The following is a 17,406-nucleotide window of genomic DNA, read 5'->3' on the forward strand; positions in this document are numbered from 1 at the left end:
AAACTACAAAATTGTAACCTAGCTCCCTTCTCATACTTTTTAAGTTCACTCTTAAATTTTCCTTCTTCATTGCTTAACTTCTTGCAGACTGGAAGAGTGGTCTTGCAGCTAAACAGGAAAGCTGTGTCAACACCATCCTCTCTGCTATTGCTCCTTGATCAAACCATACAAGCTCTGCTACCCTGACTGTGCATGGTCCCTAGAGACACTGTTAAATAGCTCTGACTCCATCTCTAGCAAAGCAAAGGCTATCAGTATTTCCTTAGGAAAATTCTTCCACTGGTTAGATGAACATAAGGTCTATATTCAGACAGGGAAAGTTTCACTCATTCATTGAATGACCATTGGAAGTGTCTTCATTATGAGAAACGGTCTCCTTTAATGAAGCTAGCCTCTGTACTGCTATAGCAGTGAGCTCTGTGTCCCCACTGTATGATCATCTTACTATATATATATATATACATATATATAGCCTATGAATTATGATAAAAGTAGGGAAGTATCTTTTTCTTTTTTAAATAATATATTCTTGAAAGTTTCATACATTTATGCAATGCATATCGATCATATTCATCCACCACTATTTTTCCCAACTCTCCCTAAAGTGTCCACCCATCTCACTTCCAACTTCATGCCTTCTTTTTTATGTTGTTATTAATAACTCATCAAGCCCAATTAGTAGGGAAGTTTCTAAAAGTTTAGGATTCCAAATTATTTTATTTCAATAAGCACCCAATGAGAATCTTATTAAATATTGGTGAAAGAGACAACGCTGCTTTTAGAAAGCCGATATTCTGGTGGGCTGGTATGTATTTCTGTGATTTGGTTTCCTCTCATGTTCACTATTAGTTGATACTTTGCTAATTTGCATGGAAGGTGTTAGGTTCATGTATTGGTTGAAAAGTTAGTTCTCACTTATTTAGAAAACTACTCAGACTAGAAAGGAGAGTCCACATTAGCGAATGAACTGCTGTGTATCTTGTGGTCATGGTTGTGATAGCATGTACAAAACAAATGCATCCAGAATTCTAGAACCATACACTCTTATGAGCTAAAGATTTTGTAACTTTCAACCTAGACTGAATCTTTAAATGCCTGCCCCAGATCAGTTGAACCAAAATCATTAGGGCTGAGCCTTGAACATTATTAGCTCACTGGGCATTTTTCAAACCCAAGTATATTCTAATGTGCAAGGTACAAAATCCTTTCATTTAATCTCACCTCTTCCATATGGATAAGCAAAGTCTCCACTCCTAGAGAAGAAATTATTTTTCTCACTCAAATCATCAGAAAGCCAGAATTGAAGGAGACATCACCATGTACATTGTTCAGAGAAAGTTTTTTTCTAATTAAAAAGTATTTTATGTGTATGAATTTTTTGACTACATGTATTTAAGTGCACCCATGTGTATGATGCCCACAGAGGCCAGAGACAGCATTAGATCCCCTGGAACTGGAGTTACAAAGGTTGTTAGCTGCCATGTGAGTCCTGGGAACAGAACCCAGGTGCTCTGTAGAACACTGATCCATCTCTCCACCTCAGTTCACAGAATTTTTGTAACTATACAGTACTCATATTTTGCCTTACCATATTTTTTTGCCTTATTTGAACTTTCCTTTGGTAATAATTAACAAAAACAATTATGCATCTTCATTAATTTTTTTTCTGTAAACTAAAGAAAAAATACTCAGTAGTGTAAATTAACACACAAATTTTTCTACTTCATATCTCTCACTGTCCCCAAGTCTTTCATTGTTAGGAAGAGTTTATAAGATATGTTAGTATATTTATAACTTTTATAGTTTTGACGTAAACAAGTAGATATATTAAACAACTTAACCATATATAAACCCATTTGTGTGTGTATACATGTGCCTGAGTATGGGTGTAAAGACCAGAGGACAACCTTGGGTGTTGTCCTTCAGGTGCAGTCCACCCTTTTTATTGAGTCAGATTCTCTCACTGGCCTCAAGCTCCCTCAGGCGAGGCAGACTGGCCAGTGAACACCAAAGATCCACCTATTCCAAACTTCCCCAGTGCTGAGATTACAAGCACACAGAACCACGCCCAGATTTTTTGGTGGTTTCTGCAGATTGAACTCGGGTCCTCATGCTTGCAGAGCAAGCACTTTAACAACTGAACTAGCTCTCCAGCCTTATAAACTCATTTTCAAAGTCGTCATATGAACTATGTGTAATTCGTTTTCTGAGAAAGCATAATCAATAGTATGGGCCCAGAGCCAACAGTATTAAAGATGGAGACAGTTAAACACTTTTGTTCTTTGACATCTATCTTTTCTCTGTGTGTGCATCTGTTGAACCCATCAAAGTCTAAAGTATTTCAATCTAGCATAAAACTTTAGTGCCAATTGTAACAAAGCATATGTTGTCTCTTGTAGAGAGATGGAAATCATATCTAAACGCATCATGCTCCTGCTCAGAAGTAGGTGCAAACCTCCTGTGTTGCCAGCACCAGAAATAAATGAAAACGATAGCAAAGACAGGCTAGAAGCATCTTCTCTTTCTCATCCATGCAAAATACTGTGTGTAGTGATCATAACCACGCATTGTAAGCTTCCACTCTAAGCCCAGTATTCTGATAGGCAAAGGAATTAAGGAAGGCACAGTCCCTGAACTCAGAGTGAAACAGGGAGAAAGAGGCTCCCCAGAGGGTCCTTAGTTTCATTCATAAAAGAATTTAAAAATGTACCCAAACAGACGCTTTTACTTTATTAGACTCTTAAAGAAAAATCCTCAGGGCAGGCGAGCTGGTAATCTTGGCAGCTGCCTTGAGGAGGTGAATACTGGGAAGAAGGAAAGAAAGCCATGAAGCCATGCAGGTTTAGAGCCTGCATGGAGGTCAGACACATGGCTGACTCACAGCCACATGGCTGGGAGAAGGAAGCTTTAGAGAAAAATATGAAGAAACATGAGATGCTAGGGGCAGCCAAATGCCTTAAAGAAAGATGTTTAGAAAGAAAGGCATGCAGAAGAATAGGAGAAATTACGCTTTTCTGAAGAGTTCGGGAAAGTGGACAGACTTACAGAGATCTACATGACTGTGGCTGGCTGGTCTGGAAGTTCTGCCAGGGTCTGAGCTAGTTCCAGACAGAAATATTCTTTACCTTATTAACACACCAGGTATTCCGCCCATCTATTTAGCATAACTTAAGGTGACCTTGCCTTCCTGGGAGTGGTTCTATCACCAGGTAATTGACCAGTGAGACTGGAAAAGTAGGTCTTCCAGCAGATAGACTAGACATTTTTTTTTGTAGTCTGGATCAGTTCAATTTATGGGGCTTATTGATACCTTAACAAGAAGACCCGTCTCATAAAAAGAGAAAAATTCAGCTATGATTCTTCAAAAGCAAAGGAACAAATCAGAAAAAGCTCATTGGTAGGTGGATAGCCTATGAATTATGAATGCAGATTTATGCATTCACAGTTTTCAATCTATTACATGTGTTCAATAAAGTCTCATATGCCTAAATTGACAGTGGAACTGTCTATATAAATGAATGTTATCTGCTGTGAGCTGTGTGTGGCTTGCACTATACTGAAAAGAATAGAGACAGGCCTAAGTGGCATGGACATTAGTCACCACTTTTTTTAAAGAACAGGGAAAAGGTCAGTAGCAAAACCAGAGAGCAAAGAATGTCAGCGCGTTGGATGGAGCAGACCAGAAGGCTGTCTATAAGAACAGTGTGACAGGTCTGTCCTTGTGGAAGCTGCCATGTGACGGGATGGGGATTTACACATGACTGTCCTGAGAGTTTGCAGGGAGTGGTCTCATTCTAGTTACACTCGCTAGGGACTGGCATCCCTGAACTGCAATGTCAGTTCATGAACAGGTACCACTCCTGCACAAGACGATTTCCCAAACACCAGCATTCCATGGCTTGGCAGTCACTATCAGTAAACATGGATGGGGGAGATGAGCCATCCAGACAGAGGGAGACTTGAGTAGTCATTTCCATGGGTTTCAGCAGCATTCCCGATCTCCTTTCCATTTACAAAGTCCCTGTTGGTCTAACTGCATTCCATATGACTTGCAGTTGCTGTCTGAGGATGGCTTTTGTGAGAGATGGGTTCTTATATGAAATTCTCAAAGAACTAATAAAAAATGAGGATGAAAAAGAATTAACTAGAGCTCTTGTCTAGCCATTTCCCTCCCTACTGTCAGGCTATCTGGGCTTCTCTGGTTCACTCTTGCATCCTTGTAAGGACTTTGTTCTCAGATCTCCTCAAGGAAATATTAGGAGTTCCCAGATCCCTGGGTCTCCTGATGATTGAGAAAAATCACATAAAATAGATGATATAGGGGTAATTATAGGTATGTAGTTTTTACTTATTTACCATAATTTTATCTTTATTGCCTCCTTGGAAAGTTTTCAAAATTATGAGGGAGAATTTTACTTTTTGCTAGTGGAAGCTGTCAGAGGGTGAACAGTGTTTCTGAACCAGAAGTCACCAGTGCTGAGAAGTATGTGTCAGTGGGAAGTGTCTTACTCTTAAGGGAATCAATTTTGAAAGAAATACAATGGCTTATGCTATAATTATAGCAAATGTGTCAATTTTTGATATAGAAGAACAGACTCAGTTTTGTCAATAAAGTCAGAATTTAATAAGCAAATAAAAATTAAAGGTTTGGCGAGTGAAATATTTTGCAGTTAAAAACCAGTTTTACTCCAGAAGAAACGTATGTAAAGAGGCAGAGCATAAAACTTTATTCTTGTATCATTCAGTTAAGCTCATTTATCTATAGAATGTATAAATATACATATATAAGGAAAAATAAATAGTACAGACTCAGCCTACCCCTTGGTGTCTAAGCTCCGGGGAAAGCAAAAGCATGACTAATACCCCAGTAGAATTAATTTTGTTGAAAAACAGTTGAGGATAAAATCATGATTCACTAACTTCCTAAAATATCCTTAAAGCATAAACGAGGTTGCTGCTTGATTTTTTTATTTCACAAGCACTCTTTGTAGTTATTCTCAAACTGCATCCCATGAAGAGTCCCTTCCCTCTCTCCCTCCCTCCCTCCTTCTTTCCTTCCTTCCAACTCCTCAATAGATGTGATACTCCATAATATCCAGAAAGTACTTGTGACTGAAGAACAATCTATGGAAATTCAAAGCAGTTAGTAACTTCCTGAATAAATCTGCCTTAGGCAAACGTTGAGGTTTTTTTCAGACTGTAAGATAAGCCTGTCCACAACTTTTGTTCAATTACAGAGTTTTCACTGTCCACTCTTCTACTCCCCGGCTTCTCTCTATTCCTCATTCTGCCTACCTTCCTCCTGTTTGGAAGACATCTAGTCATGCTGAATACATTCAGGAGCCCTGGAAACACAAGGATGGTACCGTCCTTCTGTTTAGCGTGCATCTATCTCCCCAGCAGCAGGATTTCGCTGCTTGTCAGCTTCCCTCTGTGAGTCCTCATGTTAGGCTGCTTAGAGTGATAGTTCCTATGAGTGATGCCTGTATATGAAATCAGATGGCGTACCATACCGATTTTTGAATCTCTGCCTTTGAATCCAGAAGTTTCTTTGCTCTTTTCATATAAATATTCAGTGTCTAGCAGCTCATTTGTATCTGGGGCAACAATTTTCCAAACTAATCAGTTCTACTCAGAAAAGCTTCAGCTGTTAGGTATCAAAAGTATTGAATTTGGTATCTATTTTAAAAATACAAATTATATCACAGTTGAAAATACGGCAGTGTGAATAGAATATATGAGCATTTGTCTGACTTCTTCCAGTTTACTGCAGTGATTTCCACATATGCAGAAACTCCTTACTACAAATCTGTCCAACTTAATAGGATTGTGATCCAACACATTCCCTATGTGTTCCAATTTTTTGACAAAATAGTAATATATTTCCTTTTTCTCATTTCTAATACTGTAGCACAGTTATAATCTAGCCATTGTGAAAGAGAATAAATTTCAACTTTTTAAAAGGAATAAAAGTGAATTATCAATATCAACAAAATCCCTCTTGATCCCTGCTTCATGCAAGGCATTCTGCTATACGTTATGAAGAAATATTTCTGACGCTTCCTTGCCTTCAATGTTCTTATAAGTAAATCAGAAACTAAAATATAAAGGAAAATTTGATAACACAGTTCACAAGTTACATTTTGAGCACTTCCATATCTATTTAGCACTTTGCTGAATATTGTAGATCTAAAAATGACATAAAAAGAAAAGGTTCCTATCGTTTAGGAAAATGAGGCTAGAACTTTTTTAGGCTAGAATCTCACTTTGTCACACAAGCTGTCCTCAAGGGCAAGATCTTGTCACAGCCTCCCAAGCACTGGGATTACAGGTGTCTGTCATTGTGTCCAGTGACTGGACATGAAGGCAAGGTTTGGACGATGTGAAACTAAAATCACCATTCCCAAGAATGCTTGAAATTCATTGAAAGTTTCTGAACAAGTTACCGGCATGATCAGTTATGTGTTTTTAAAAAATAACTCTCACACTAGGAGGAGAACATAACGGAGGGATATATAAGATGGAATGAGAAAGAAGCCACATTAAATTCTGGGCAGTAGACAACGACATGGTGGTACTGGCAAAGAAGAAAGAGATCATAGAGAGAAATGGGGCAAAGTAGAGACTTAAAATGATTCAGAGGGCTGGGGATATGATTCAGCAGTTAAGAGCACTGGGTGATCTTGCAGAGGACCCAGGTTAAGTTCCCAGCACAGACATGGCTGCTAACAACCATCTCTAACTCCAGTTCCAGGGTAAATAAATAAATATATATATAAATAAATAAATAAAATTTAAAATTATACAGAAGCCTAGGGCCATAGAGTGTGCCTATAACCCCAGGCTGGGGAGACTGTGGCAGGAATGTGAGTTTGAGGCCAGCTTGGGGGTATGTAGTGAGACTGGCTCCTAAAAAATTATGTCAAATCAAAGAGATTTGATTATTAGATTCTAGGTCTGAGGGAGGAAAAAGGATCAAATCTATTCAGATTTTTATGCATTTCATATAGAACATTTCAATCATATTTAGACCCTCCTCCCATGTGCACTTCCCCAGAGGCCCCACCAGATTTCAAGCATCCTGTCATATATGTTAAGGCCTGTCAAGTCAAGTTTATGCCTCCAGATGTCCCTTGGAGAGAGCCTGTCAAGAAGAGCTAGTCTTGGCTGTGCAGAATGAGTGCTTCCCTTATTTGCAGATTACACTGAGGAGTGGAGAGATAAACATCACTGCAATCACAGCACACACTTCTTACATCTTAACAATTCTTTTAGTGTTTTGTCAGACAGCAAAGCTCTTAGCAAGGAGTAAGAAATCTAGTGATTTTAGCAAGCAGTGTTCCAGAGTTAGCGGGATTGGTTCTGCTATACATCAATAAGTATCTGTATCTTTGCTTCTCTGAATTTTCATTGTTTTATATAATGGTGACAAGATGGCTGTTCTTCCTCTATGTCTCATATCCCCATGGCCAGTGAGTATATAAAAGAGAAAGGAAGCAACAGTCTTTCTACTTAACAAAAACAGAGTTCTACTAGGATTTCCTATCCAAGATAGCTCATGTTGCTTATTGCCCAGTACATCGTCACGTGACCCCTCTCAATTCTGTTTGTGAGACATAGGAAAGAAGAAAATGGCTGGGAATGGTTTGGGGTAGCCAGGCATTAGTTTCGTTCATGAGAACTATTGTTGCACAAGGTATCTGTGCTTCCATGTGTAGCGTGCCCTTGCCATTTTACATTTGACTGCACTCATCTGCACCATTTGTTTAATCCATCCCCCAGGGAAAATATTTGCATGATTATCACCTTTAAAAATCAACATTTTATTCTCTTTTTCTGTTAGCCACTATCAACTTCTACTTAAGTCACTCAGCAAAGAGGCTATAATTTTGTTTTTTCTGAGTCAGCAACACATACCAACTAGGAAGGATATTATACTTGTTTATACCTAATTATCTTTGAAAGCATTGCCCGTGTGAAAAAAAAATATAGCAAAATTACCAGCTCCATGGGGATTTAGCAAAAATATCCCATTTTGTGTTTTGTGGGGTATCACAGGTTTTTGTGTAAAGATATTTTTCCAAGGGACCTCATCAACCTTGACTTAGAAATTCAGCACCAATTCAGCACCTGCATATCAAACATAAAATTAGTAATTATCCTGCTTGATGCAATATTTAGAAAAACTAGTCAATCACAGCAATAGGAACTTAACAGACTTCTCTGCAGGCAGCGTCATCCTGTGATTCTGACTTCACAATGACATGAAATTTTAAATGACAAGTATGCTAAATCGGGAGCAGCAAGCCTTAGCCAGGTTTAAATTTAGTAACACTGCTGGTTTACTGAAAATAACCGTCTCCATGGTAGATTCTGGTGATAATACTATCTGACCAACTCTCTGCTTTTCTGTTCTGTTTAGAGATAACCAGGGACCCACTGGCTTGAGCACTGGTGGCTTCTCTTCATGAGTTTCTGCTGTTCACCTCAGGAGCCTGGTCAGCACATCCTTGAAAACCAGAGAGCCCACTTTGTAGTCTTCCTGAAAGTCTCTGCATGTTCAGAACTTTCTGGATAAGCATAAAGATGTGAAGGTAAGTGAAACTTGGGTAGTCCTTAGTTACATTGAAAGCTAATGCTGTGTTAATTAAAACTGTACAAAACCAAAAATGGAAGAGGCTACTTTTGTGCAGTTCCACAGTAAAACCAGGAAGTAAATAACATGCACTTGCTGTATGTCATTCAGATGAAAGCAGAAGAAAGAGAATAGAAATCTTGATTACGTGACAATCCATTTCATGGTAAAAAGCATGGTTTACAGTGGTTCTCAAACTTTAGTGTGCACAAGAGCCACAGGAGGGTGAGAGGAGGGGCTTTAAAATGCTGATTCCTAAGTGTATTTCAGAGGCTTAGATTTCTTGGGGCTGGAAGACAGTGCAGGATTCTGAATTTCTACAATAATTCAGCCCTTCCTAGGGATCCTGATGCAGCTGCTTCTGGGCCTTTAAGAAACTGAAGCTGGAATTGAAAGTAATATATGTTCCATTTACAAACTTTATGTTAAACTTGGGGTTTTATGTTATTTCCTTTAACCACAAGAGTAAGTAAAGAGTGATTTTAGCATAAAACTGATTAATTATCACTTCCTTTTTATCTCTCCAATTAAATTATTTTCATTAATATTCCTTTTTAAATCATCAATATGATCAACTAATTTACATCTCCCTTCAATGAGAGCCTCATTGCCTCCTTAGCTGTCACTCTGACCCATATAAGGCTTTCATTTATTTAGATATTCAGGGTTATTGGGTCTAGCTATAAGAAATGTCTAGAAGACAAAAACTAGTGAGTTCATTCAGGATTGACTAAGAATTTTTGCATTTAAAAAATGGTTCTTGAGTTTTTGTACATTTTATACAATAGTTCTTAATCAAATTTAGACCCTCTGTCCCATCCATATCCCACTCCCACCTCCCACCATACCTCATGTTAAGTCCTATCTAGTCAAGCATTTGTACACAAATGTCCTTCAGTATAAATTCATCCCCTGGAGTCTAGTCAGCTTATCTAGAAATCATTGGTATGGCCTACTCTCCCTCATCCAGTAGTGATCAGTCTCCAATAGTTCCCAGACTAGGGGGACTAACCTGCCAACCCATTTCCCTCACTCCACTCTGGGCCCTTGTCTAATTGAGTTGGCATGGGTCCTGTGCTGGGTGCCACCATTGCCATAAGTTCTTATGTGCCAGCTTCCAGTGGCCCAAAAGCGTCTGTTTTGCTATGTTCATGGACCAACTCTGGCTTTTACAGTCTTTCCACCCCCTCTTCAACAATGGTCCCTGACCATGGGTGGGGGAGGTTTGATATAGGAGTCTTATCCAGAGACACACACTTGCGATTTCTTATTCTTTAAAAGTTGGCCAGTTGTGGCCTTTTGAATGCATTGCACTCTGTTGTTTAAGGAGGCTTCACTGGTAAAAGTTGAAGGATGAACTAGTTTTCTCTCTACCCCCATTCTGCTATGTTCCATGAGTCTTAGGTGTAGAGGTTCCACTGTAGATATGCTACCTAGGACTGGGCATCTCTCAGACGAATATTCTCTGTGTCTAAACAACTATGGGGTTCTGCAGTAGCCTCCACCTGTTGCAAAAAACTTCTTTGATGAGTGGTATATGGTATGGTATACTTGTCTGCAAAAATAAGTTTCCATATTTAGCACATACTAAGAAATTACATTTGCCTAGAGATATGACAGAGACAGGGTTTTCTCTAGGATCTGTGACCTCTCCAGCTGTGTGTATTTGGCTGTGTTTATAGTGCCACCCATGAGTTCACTCCCATTGAGAGGGCTTTACATCCAATTAGATAGCTGTTGATTACCCCCAGATAACAGTGCCACTACTGCACCAGTAGAGATAGTTTGCTCTGCTGCTCATTATGATTATTATACTTTAGGATTGGTTTGGACCATTGATTGATTTTCTCCCTTAGCAGCTTGCATAGTATCCTCTAGAACTATGAGAGTTAAACTTCAGGTAGAAGGCTTCCAGATCAGTTCCTGCTCCACTGCTCCAAGTCCTCTGTCCAAAGTATGTCCTCTTCAACAGTAGGGTCTTGTCTTCCAAGACTGGGAGATAATCAAGAGCTCTCACAATAGCCTGTGTTACTTTGGAAGACTCTTGGACCACTCTCAACCACTTGAAGGGAAGTCTCTCCTGTCTGGCACTGTGTTCCTTGCCGTACAATCCCCAGGTATACATATGCACTAATGTTCAGGTACCATATGTGCATTTCTCAGGGGGTTTCAGAGGCAACACATTTCTCTCTGGCTTCCATTGCCCCCCAAAATCCATTCATCTCTACTTTCCCCAAAATCTAAACTCCTTCCTGCTTCCTCAGTCCAAAAGTACCCATTATCCCCTCCCTCCCCACCTCCAAATAACACCCACCTCCTGCCATCTCCCCTCTCCTGAGTTCCGTCCTTCCCCACGGTGGGCCTCTGCATGTCCCTCCCTCCTCCCCTCCGAGCCATACACTCCCACTTTCGCCACCTCCCGCACAGATAACACCTGTTCCCTACTCTCACCCTCTTTCAGGTTCTTTCTTTTCCTTTACCTCCATGTTTCCTTTCCATTTTTAGGGTTATCTTTTCTCTTCATTTTGAAAATTCAGGATTTGATTTCAAAAGAATCTGCCTCATATATCACTAAATCCTTTTAGTCCTTTGTAGATAAGAACTTATAAACCATGTAATATATTTATGGCAGGTTACTGTGTATCAGTGACTATAACTTTATTCATTCATGCTTATGATGTCTCGCTGAGCAAGTTCGTTTTTATTATTTGTGATTTTAAGTTTATAAAAGGTTTGTTTTTATATTCCATCAAAAGAAGTGATTCATGGGGACACATCCAGATTTTAAGTTGTGCTGATTCCTTGAAGATTTAATGATAATATTTTTATAGTGAAGAAAAAAGTTTGTAATCAAGATCCTTTGATTGAATTTCAGGCTGATTGGAGCCTTCCTCTCTCTATCAGCTTTTGTATATGCCTGTTCATATTTTGTCAGATTCCCTGTCCAGAAAATATGCAAGAAATAGTATATTCCCTTAGTGTCAATCAACTATACACATTAGCTATTAATATCACACAGAAACTTGAATGCATTTATATGCATAAAATATGGCAGTGATTTTCAAGTGATCAAAATTAATTATTTACAGAATTGGATAAATGAAAATAATAATTTCACATGCATTTTAACAATGCTTTCTCAATACTGATTGCCACAACTGAATATAAAATTCTAAAGATTTTTACTATACAGCACCATGAAATCCTAAACTTTATAAGTTAATAGTGAAATAAGATACCCAAGTAATACATGGCAATATGTTAGTGCTAATTTTCTGTACTATTTCAATTTCAGAGACACCATAGCGTACCTTCCTCATCTCTATCTCTTTTTCCTCCATCTGTTCTCCTTTCCTACTTCCTTCATTTCCTTTTCCGTTCTCTCTTTACCTTTTCCTTGCAGAGGAGCAGGTGGAGAGACAATGGACTTGTGTCCCCAAGTGAATCACGTTACTATAACTGGCAGAGTTAACAGACTGTGTTCTTAACTTATGGCTCCCTAAAGAAAACTTACAACATGGTTTCAGGGAGTCGGAGTGCACTGGTCTCAACGCACGGCAAGTGAAATATACAACAAAAGAGTAAATTACAGAAACTTCATGGAATCAAAGCAGCATAAAATTCGAAAGAGAAATGGGCTGCTGAGTTCTTAGTCTGAGCCCCTCATGTGTAATAGCATTCTTTTCCCTTCCAACTTCTCATATAAAAGTCTGATAGGAAGAACAGTAACACCATCTGGTCAGATAAAATCTCTAAGTACTTATAGATGTGATCGAATTTAAAAGTATTCATTTTACTCATCATTGGAAAAAATCTGCCATTTTATTAGTCCAGAAATGGAAACAGCAAGTGTAACTTTATTCAGACTTGATCAGCTTTATCTAGAAATCTGACAGTGAGAGAAAGAAAGAGCTAGATGTAAGGCTGAGCTCTAGAGGAGCAGAGCCATGTGGGACCATCAGTGCAGACTTAAATATGGAAGGAGCTCTTGGGAATGTAAACATTATTATGAAAGTACATAAAAAGGAAATTTCTCAGATATATAGGAACAGAGTAAAGTGTGTTTATTAGTCTTAACATGTTAAGCCATTAAATTTATATAGTAAAATTCTAACTACTAATGTTGAGAAACAGTCTAATATATATAAGTGAATATAAGAAGTCATAAAACCACATTATGATATATCCTGATGTATTTTTTTAAAGCTGGAAATGCATAGGGAGAGACTTTAAAGGAACAAAAATATCATTTAATCAACATACTGCTGATCGTTATCCTCAACTGGCAAATTTATATCCGATACTTTATTGCTTCTCAGAACTTAAAAAACCTCTTTCTAACTGATGTGTTTTATTTTTATTAGTGTATTTTAACTGTATAAAATAATTGATTTCATTGTGGCATTTTCACACATGCATGAAGCACACTTTGATCATATTCACCCATGACATACTGTCATTGGTTGTCCTCATGGTTCCTTTCCTGTTCCCAAACGATCCCCTCCTATTTTTATGCCTTTTAAAAATAAGTCTAGATTCTATATATGAGAGAAAACATGTAATATCTATGTTTCTGAATTTGGCTTATTTTGCTTACCACAGTGAACTCTTCTAGAGGATATAATTCTTAATGTAAATTTAAAATATTTTAAATGTCTAGAAAAATACTCAATTATCTGGAAAACTGACTTTTTAGAACTCTAAGGGAATCCTGTGAATTGTTATTTAAAATATCCTCAAGTGAGACTTTTGTATCTTACACTATTTTAATATAAGAATAATAATTAGATCAAAATAATTTAAGATATAACTTATTCTGTGGAATATTATGGAAGAACAAAAATTCCCTACGCTTCCCTAGGGGGCTAGCTCAAGCATTATTATTACCTGCTGCAGCCGGCCTATGATTTGGTTCATTCTGTATGAATCAAAAGTAATTAATTCTTTAGTTTAATGAAAATATGTATTGATGGGTTTTTAAGGCCAAATTCTGCTATGAGAGCACAGGTTGGATATTGAGGATAGAATATGGCCTTTATATCTTCAACAGAAGCTGAAGTTATTTCAAAATGAAAGTGAGGGGGTTGAAGTAGGAAAAGGAAATATGCATTTATTTGAAGTCTCTCCCTTTCAAGGAAGAGAAAATAAAAATGACAACATATATATTCAACAGCAACCTCCCTGAAAGCCCTCTGATCCAGCAACATTGTGTGCCATTTCACAGTTGGAATGTGAAATGAAATGATAGTGATCAGACAGTAGATGAACACTCCCACGTGTGCGACATGCATTCAGTCCTCTAAGTGCAGTGAAATACTTCTGATCATTGTGTTTCTGGAAGAATGCTAGGTGGAAAGAACACTTTCCCAGAATTCACTGGGGTCCAAATCCTGACAGCTTCCTGGTAATATACTGACTTTAATGCGATTTCTCTTTTTTTTTCTTTTATTTAATAACCACATGATTAGAAGAAGCATTTCATTACAGCTTTGACATATTCAATAACAATTTCCAGAGCAACGATACATCTCTTTCAAAAGTGGCTGTAATTTTTTAGATTTACAGTTGAATTAATATAGTTATACAATATTAAACTCAGTATAAACCATGTAAGACATAAAATTTAATGAGTTTTTAACCTTTTAAAAAGATCTCCATTTCATTTAAAAATATGCAGTTTCCTACAGAAAGAACTCATTTTTAATGCTAACGCTTAGATGTTTGCACATGCATCTCTAATCTCTATGTATCTAATTATTACTAGTCACAGTCAGTTACACTCAGATCCTTGGCACCTGAGTATGGATATAAAGTCATCAGGTAGATTGCAGTGGTAATGTTTATCACCTCTACTATTTAACATGAAGTAAATTTTTATGCTTCCTACTTAAATGTAAGTCATTTTTTATTTGTTGATTTTTTTGTGTGTATATCACACAGAACATCCCAAACAATCTTATTCATCTACATACCCACTTCCCAAATGACACCCTCCCACACACACACACCCCACTGGAGCCCATATACTCTGTCATCCCTGTTACTATCCACTGTGTTGTTGGCACCCCCAGCCATTCCCCAATACTTGTCCATCTGGTGAATCTAGTCAGCCTATCTAGAGGTCTTTGTTTTAGGAAGATCAGCTGTTCCTCATCTAGCAGCAATCAGTCAGATAACATTGGGGTCTGCTGTTCATTTTCCCAGTTCTGCACGAGGTTACTGTCTGGGAGTCTTTTCGGCCACCTTGGCCAATAACTCAAAGGAAGGTATCTCCTGTCTGGCATTGGTTCTTATTTTGTAGCCTTTAGCTATACGTATGAACTCTTAAAAAATTACATTGGCCCCTGTTAATCTTTGGTTATACTTTCTTTTTGGGTGTTTAAGACCCTACAATTGGCCCAGATAAACCAATATATTTTTACTGTTAAGGCTGTTTGAGGATCTGTTCCTCAGGGGTCACATGGGCTTGGGAGGAGCCCCGAGCTCCTTTCTTTTACCAGTTTTGTCTATGTGAAGATAAGTCAAAGGTCCTACTTGACCATGGCTGGCTTTGCTTGGAAACATGAAGGAAATGTTTCTCTGTGTTGACCCTCCTCTTTGTAGACTGGACACTGCTTCAGGTCCATCTAGTGGGGTCTCCATGGCCTCCTTGATCAAGAGGACAGGTGACTCACCCAAGTTACAGGACATTTTGAGAGATGCTCATAGTCTCCTGGAACTTAGTCAACCTAGGAGGGCAAGGAGCAAAAACTGCCCTTTATGTCCCTCTGATGAAATTAGTATAGGGCTCAAAGGATGGCTGTTAAACATCCAAGAAGGTTAGTTCCACCAGTCCGGTACTTTTAATTACCATGTGCCACATAGATAAAGCTTGGGTGAAGAACAAATGTTCTCAGATAAACCTTGAATGGAGATATATTGTATTCTTTGATTTAGTTGTATGTGTCATTATCAGTAGGTTATTGGACTAATATGGTTCCCTCTGTTTTTTTTAACTAGCTAGATATTATTTATCTCTCATCTTGTTTAATAACCCTTCCACCATAGTTTCCCCATTTAAGGTGCCCACATTTTTCCCATTTCTCCTATAATACCCTTTTCCTATAGTCCCACCTCTCTTGAGCTCCTTCTTTCCCTTTATCTCGCACATTCCTTGTATACCCTCCCCCTTTAAAATAACACCATTTTTATCCATATTTCCCTTATTGATGCTGGGTTCCTACTGTTCTTCTCCTTCAGATTCTTTTTTTCCTTTACCTCCCTGGTTCCTTTTCATTATCCTGGTTCCTGTAGTTATGTCTGGATACATACTCACTTATCAGGATTTGATGCTAGGATCCTCATATGAGGGAGAACATGTATTATTTTTTTTCTGAGTCTGTGTTACTCAGTTTAGTATAGTAGTTTCTAGTTCCAACCATTTACCTGCAAATTAAAGATTTCATCTTTCTTTACTGCTGAGTAAAACCCCAGCATATACATGAACCACATTTTCATTATCCAGTCACCAGTTGAGGGACACTTAGGTTGCTTCCATCTCTTAGCTATTGTGAAAAATGCAGAAACAAACATGGATGTACAAGTGTCTCTGCATTAGGACGAGTTCTTTGGGTATATGCCAAGGAGTGGGATAACTGGGTCAAATGGTAGGTTCATTTGGAGTTTTTTAAGAGTTCTCCACACTGCTTTCCATAGGGACTGAACCAGTTTGCAGCCCCACCAGCAGTGGATGAGTGTTCCCCTTTCCCCACATCCTCTCCAACATTTGGTATCATTTGTTCTCTTGATCTTAGCCAGTCTGACTGGGGTAAGATGCAATCTTAAGGTGGTTTTAATTTGCATTTCCCTAATTACTTGTGATGTTAACACCTTTTAAGATGCTTCTTAGCCATATTTTTCATTCCATTGAAAACTCTCTGTTCAGTTCCATAGCCCATCTTTTAATTGGATTTGTTCCTTTCTTGATTCTTTGTTCCTTGAGATCATTATACATTCTGGATGTTAAACCTCTGTCAGATGTGTTGCTGGTGAAGATTTTCTCTCACTCTGTGGGTTTTCTGTTCACTTCCTTGGTTTCTTCTTTTGATGTACAGAAGCTTTTTAGTTTAATGAGGACCCATTTGTTGATTTTTTACCTTATTTCCTGGGCAATTGATGTCTGCTTTAGAAAATCCTTTCCTACACCTGTATCTTGTAGATGTTATTGGCAATGGTTTCTTCTAAAAGTTTCAGAGTTTCAGGCTTCACATTGAGGTCTTCGATCAATTTATAGTTGACTTTTGTGAAAGGTGAAAAATAAGGGTTTAGTTTCATTCTTCTACAGGTGGAGATCCAGTTTTGCCAGCACCATTTCCTGAACATGCTGTCTTTCCTCCAGTGAATGTTCTTGGCCCCTTTGTCAAATATCAGGTGACTGAAATTGCATGTACTCATATTTGGGTCTTCAATTTTGTTCCATTGATCTATGGGTCTATTTGTATGCCAGTACCATGTTGTTTTTATGACTATAGCTCTATAATACAGTTTAATATCTGGTACAGTAATCCCCCCAGTATTGCTCTTAGTGCTCAGGGTTGCTTTGGCTATCTGAGGTCTTCTGTGCATCTATATGTATCTTTGGATGTTTTTTTCTCATTCAGTGAAAAATGTCATGGGGATTTTGATTGGCATTGCATTGAATGTATAAATGGCTTTTGATAGGATGGTCATTTTCACAATATTAATTCTTCCAATCCATGAGCATGGGAGGTCCTTCCATCTTCTGATGTTTT

General features: G+C 38.2%; 1 protein-coding gene across 1 annotated transcript in view; it reads left to right on the top strand.

Annotated features, from left to right (window-relative positions):
- The first annotated feature begins 8,435 nt into the window (after positions 1-8,435).
- Hs3st5 (heparan sulfate-glucosamine 3-sulfotransferase 5) overlaps positions 8,436-17,406 on the top strand; it is a 197,389-nt gene continuing 188,418 nt past the window's right edge. Inside the window, exon 1 of the mRNA XM_008832663.2 lies at positions 8,436-8,594. The gene's annotated coding sequence lies outside the window, so the exon portion shown is untranslated. The remainder of the gene's footprint in view (positions 8,595-17,406) is intronic.

The sequence above is a fragment of the Nannospalax galili genome, unplaced genomic scaffold (assembly GCF_000622305.1).
Source record: "Nannospalax galili isolate Female #2095 unplaced genomic scaffold, S.galili_v1.0 scaffold55, whole genome shotgun sequence".
NCBI lineage: Eukaryota > Metazoa > Chordata > Mammalia > Rodentia > Spalacidae > Nannospalax > Nannospalax galili.